Genomic DNA, 5,796 nt, shown 5'->3' on the forward strand with positions numbered 1-5,796 from the left:
GTGATAGAACAAGAGGAAATGGCCTCAGTTGTGCCAGGGGAGGTTTAGATTGGATATTAGGAAAAATTTCTTCACTGAAAGGGTTGTCAAGCATTGGAACAGGCTGCCCAGTGAAGTGGTTGAGTCACTGTCCCTGGAGGCATTTAAAAGACGTGTAGATGTGATGGTTACGGACATGGTTTAGTGGTGGACTTGGCAGGGCTAGGTTAACAGTTGGACTTGATGATCTTTAAAGGTCTTTCCAACTTAAAGGGTTCTATGATTCTATTATTCTATGACAACGGCTCTCTGTAGGGCTCATCCTTGCAGACATAACAGTAGTATATGACTGGCAAAGACAACCCTTGCTTTAATTCACCAGGTAAAATCCTGTGTTTGCATGAAAGAGCTCTTAGTTTCAGGCCTGTCTTACTTTTAGGCTCCTCATCTTGTGACTGTGGAGGACACACTCTGTGGGCAGTTTCCAATATCAATAAGAGACATAGCTAGTATCCAAAGTCCAGTGTTACAACATGAACACTGCGTTCAAGTGAAAAGCCTCTTGCAGTGGTGTCCTGGCCTTGCAGTGAATCCCAGGGGAGGGGGAGACTGCACACCCAGCTCAGCAGCAGACCAGATCTTGGCAGTAGCTATGGAAATGAGAGAAGAGGCTGTAGATGATCAGACTGATGTCAGAACTCAAGTAGAAGAAGATCCTTAGCAGAATGTGGACACCCTGGAAGACGACGTGCACCAGGTCTGCCCAGTGGACACCAGAGCTCCACAGCAGCCGCTCTGCCTGAAACACCATCCTGCATGTCATGAACACCACTACCATGGCACATGCAGACAAGAGGAATCAGGAAATGAGAGCGAGACACAGTGTTAAACAGAAACAGAGCTCAGAAGCAGAGAGGACTGGCTGAGAAACACTGTTAACAGTGTCCCTCTGGAATCCCAGGGACCCTGGGCAAAAAGCTGCATGCTGTTAGGTGAGGGATTGCTCTTGTGGGACATGCTGAAGTGCAGCTCAAACCATCTGATGCTATTTAAGCCGTCATTTGGCTTGGTTTTTGTATTGTGGAATATAATGACTGAAAAGTGTAACAAATTGGTCACAAAAGACTATCACCCAGCAGGGACTGGAAAGCCTGGAGGGGGAGGGAGCAAAACAAAGGACTCCACATCCCCCAGAAAGAAAGAAGAAATCTGCTAGCCTGATGCTAACATCAGGTCTCAATATAGGAAAAAAGGAAAATAGGTATCAGGGTCTTCAGGTTTGAAGTAAAAGGGAAAAATGATCGAGGAGACCAAGAAAAGCTCTGCTTTTTGCAGATGGACTTTACCATCTGTCACCACTGTCTGAATGAGGCAGAGCTGAGCCCTTGTCGTCTGAAAGCAGTGAAGAGCTGCCTAGACTCAGGCTCAGTAGAATTTGTCCTGGTTTGGGTGTCCTCAGGGAACTGAGGGAAAGTGTTTCAGATCAGTATGAGCCTGACAGTCAATGCTTCTAGGTAATATGAACCAGGCATTTCCATATTATTCTCTTAACAGGCTATAACTGATGCCTATTTTCATAAATTGGGGCATTGTTATTCATAACTTTTGCAGTAGGCAGGATTCCCAGGTTTATATTCTGTGACCCATGGGGGGCAGTCAAGCCCCATAGTGGGCAGCCTATTTTATGTTTTTCAGTTGTTCAGCATGAGACAGAGAGTTTTCGGTATTTGAAGTGTGCAGTTTGCTTTCTCCTGGTAATCACTGCCAGACAGAGGAATGGCTTACAGCTCCCAGACTGTGTGTCTGCCCAAGCACATTAATTGTTTAGGTAGTTATAATGATGATCCCCAATATTTCAAAAGTGAAAGCTAGCATAGGTAGCAGTTTTGAGGACAAAGGAGATAAAAAATGGGTATGGGTTGAATATGGCGGTTGAGGTAGCCCTTGGTTAAAATCTCAGAATTAGGATATTGTTATTAAAAAACAGCTACCATTTTGTCCAATTACCAGATGGTCTTTAGATGCCAGAAATTATTAGACAAGCCTCAGGATACAGAGCATATGTAGAGTGCTGCAGAATGCAGACAAAATGCTTGTAGAGGCACAAAAGCATTGGGCAGATAGTTGCACTGGAGAAAGGACTGCAGGCATGTGGCCTCTCACTGGGTTATCAGTGACCTGGGGATGAAACAGCTGGACTGAGATTGATTAGATATGGTTCTAGAAGGGGCTATAGTAAAAGCTGATCACACCAGGCCCTGGTAGCTCCATAGTCGTTCTCCTCTCTTAAAATGCAAACAAGATGGAGAAAACCAGAAAACATTTTGCAATAGTAAGTCAAAATTCAAATTAAGAAAGGGCATGATAACAGTGCGAGATACCAAATATTTTGAAAAGCTGTTTACATTTGCTTTTTAAATATCTTACTTAAAGGTTCTGTCACTGTGAAATGCAAGATCTCAACATACCCAAGAGATCATGCAGGTTCATGCATCTTCTCTTGACTGCTTGCACAACATTTTGTTGATCTTTTTTACCTTCCGCTGTTCCTGTGGGTACCTCCATTGAGCTCGCTATTTTCATATCTTCCTCTGCTTCTGTTTGGCTTCCTCAAAGACAGCTGTCCCTTGGTGAGATGGCAGTCAATTATCAGGCAGAGCACTATGATAATGATCATGGGGACAAAGAAGTCAATGGCAGTGATCTGAATAAGTAGTCTATAGATCTATGTAGTTTTCAGCACAATGCATATGACAGATTCCTCTATCTTCCCTAGAGAAGGAAGACAGATAATAAATACCTTGGAGGGGGGTTGGGGGGAGATGGGGAGGGCACAGATTAGATGTAATATTCAAAGTGCACTAATAGGCCAGCTGGCGTGGACACTGATCATAACGTATTTGGTTTATCCTCAACACTGGATCAGGTTGGTAATGGGTTTGTCCTGAAAACCACCAAGGACAAAGATTCCCTACTGGTCTGGTACCTGAACCCCAATTGCACCACCTTTTTTAGATGAAACTTTTCCTGATGTCCAACCTGAACTTCCTTATACAATGTGGCTGTGGCTTCTTACATATTGTGTACTTCTACCAAAAAGGAATTGAATCTGTCCTCTTTGTAAATTCCCTTAAAAAGTTTGTTGGCTGCTATTAGACACCACCACCCCTTCCTCTCAGCCGGACAGAACAGGCCTCATAGGTCATGTGTCACTGACCATCATCTTGATCACCCTCAACTAGACCCTTTCCAGTCTCTCTACATCCTTTTTGAAATGGGGTCCTCACATCTTGATGTCAGTAAGTGGAGGTCCAGTAGAATAGCCTGGGGTATCAGCTGCTCAGAGAGGATGATTTGACCAGTCTTATAAGTGTGTGGAAAGATGCCTCCATCTTAAACTTTGTAACCAACTCTAATTGGCAAAACTGAGTTCATGGAGGAAAGGAGAAAAATTACTAAGTGAAGCACTTCTTCTCAGATAGTTTTATTATCTGACACTTCTTAGGAGGAAGAGATTCATGATTACCACAGTTCCCCTAAACAGAGAAAAAAAAAATCAGTCATCAGAAAAATGTGTATTTTGTTTTGTTTGAGGATTACAGTAAGAAAAAACAAAGGATCAGACCCTAAAAGGGCTGGAGGTACTGTGATGTTCACAGTAGCAAAGCTGAAATGCTGTGTCATGTCCTGAAGCCCATGCCCAAATTATGCATCCTCCAGTTGAAGCCAGGAGAGGTTCTAAAACTCTCGTTCTCAGCCTGGACAACTCTCTATCAGCACCTCTCTGTAACTTCGTTTCTGCACTGAGGTGCCAATGGCACAGTTTTCCTTTGAAACAAGGTGTCTTTTTCTCATTACAGCAATGAGTCCAAAGAGCTTGAATGTACTTCTCTCAGATCAGTTCCCCGTTCACAAAGAGTGACATTTTTGCCTGTCCTGGTCAATGCTGGACCCCTGGTAGCCAGGTGAATAGATCACTACCAGCCACAAGCTGAAGAATCATCAGTACAGAAAAAGACTAGAAAGTCCCTGGCTCAGGCAGTTCAGTTTTTTACCCAGTGACCACCTAACATGTCCCAGCTGGGAATAAACAGCTTACTCAACTTCCCAGCTATTTGTCTGCTCATTGCCCTCAACTTTCTGTCAGATTTCTCACTCCTTTTCAGACTCAGTGTAGTTGCTTTAGCTTCTCTTCACGACTACCATCTCTGCACATAGAGACACTTTTTTTCCCATTCTGTTTTGCAGCTATGTCTCATTTATCCCCAGCACTCACTTCTCAAGCTTGTGTGTCTTCTGGTTACTCCAGTACGCAGAGTAGTCACCTTCCAATCCCTTTCTTCTCAGAGCCTGAAGTGGAGCATATCCCCCAAGCTTATATTATCCACACATCATCCTGGAAAGCACTTTTTTCTCAACTTGCTGTACTCTGGCACACCCAGTCCATCCCTTCATGGCTAACAAGCAGACATAATTTTAATGGTAAAGGTAGAATTATTGCATAGACAGTGCTGGCATTGCCAGGCTGAAATACAGTAATACTACAGTCTCCAGCATTAGCCATGTTGAAAAATGATTAAAAAAAAAAAAAGAATAGATGGCTCTTTCATGCCCAAATACACCCAAGGACATCTCAGAACAGGGGAAAAAAAAAAAAAAAAAAATCACTTTCCTAACTGGACAGGAGGATTCAAGGCCCTTTGGCAGACATATAAACAGGAATTGCAAGAATGCAACAATAGTTCAAGTATATGATGCAGTCACGAGCCAACACTGAAATGGTGTGCTTAACCTGTAATTAAGAGTATAATTATTTAACATGGCCACTTGGGAAACTCACAAACCCACGTCCTGACAGCCTGCAGCTCCTGCTTTCTCATCCCACTGGAAGCCCACTACATACCCAAAGTCACCTATCTTCAGAGTGTTTGGCCACTGAGAGCTCTGGTCATTCATCCCAAACCAAAACACAAAGATAAATATGAGAGAGAGAAAGACTTACATATCAGGACAGTCCTCCTGTCTGTTGCTCCTGCCAAACCACTTTTACTAGGTGCTTGGAAGGAAATTGGATGGAGCTTGCAAGCCTGGACTGACCTGTGCCATGCAGCCTCTCACAGAGATATCATGCGTCCCCCCTTTTGATTCGATTCTCAGCTTGGCAGTCTTTCTTGGAGTGGTCTGTCTCTCCTGATTTCTGCACTTCTCCCTCATTCCCATGCTGTCCTCTTTATCACAGGTTCTATATCGCACAGTGCCACAGCAGGAAAGCAGGAGGGAAATAGGGAAGGGAATGCCTCCATCCTACCCACTCATGGTCGGTAATAATTGCTCTCAGGCAGATGCCGGGCCTCCCCTGATAGCTGTTCCTTTTTCAGAACCCAATTATCAGACTCATGGTTTGATGCCAACTCTTCCTGGAAGCTGCTCTGTCTGCTTTCATTTAGCTCAGAATTTATTCCTCTAAGGAGTGATATTTCTGCTAGACACGGGGAAGCACATTTCATTTAATTTCAGTTCCACCTGAGCACCGTGGATTAGATGGCCTGATGCAGTAGCATCCTCCTAACAAAAGGTTGTGGAAAAACATGGGAAGAGAGAAGTCAGCAGGAAGATGAAATGAGCACAAGAGGGAGCCGAATGTAAAGGGATTCTGAGATGCTGCCTGGAATAAAAATGTCCAGTCACAATTTCCAATCACATTTAGCTAATTATTGAGTATACTGATGAAGATGTAACAAAAGCAGTTGCTTAAACAGAAAATCTGAAAGATAGGAGCAATGTGCTGCCAAACAGGCAATTGAAACACTGCGCTCT

Source organism: Aptenodytes forsteri, unplaced genomic scaffold (genome assembly GCF_000699145.1).
Source record: "Aptenodytes forsteri isolate BGI_AS27 unplaced genomic scaffold, ASM69914v1 Scaffold253, whole genome shotgun sequence".
Lineage (NCBI taxonomy): Eukaryota > Metazoa > Chordata > Aves > Sphenisciformes > Spheniscidae > Aptenodytes > Aptenodytes forsteri.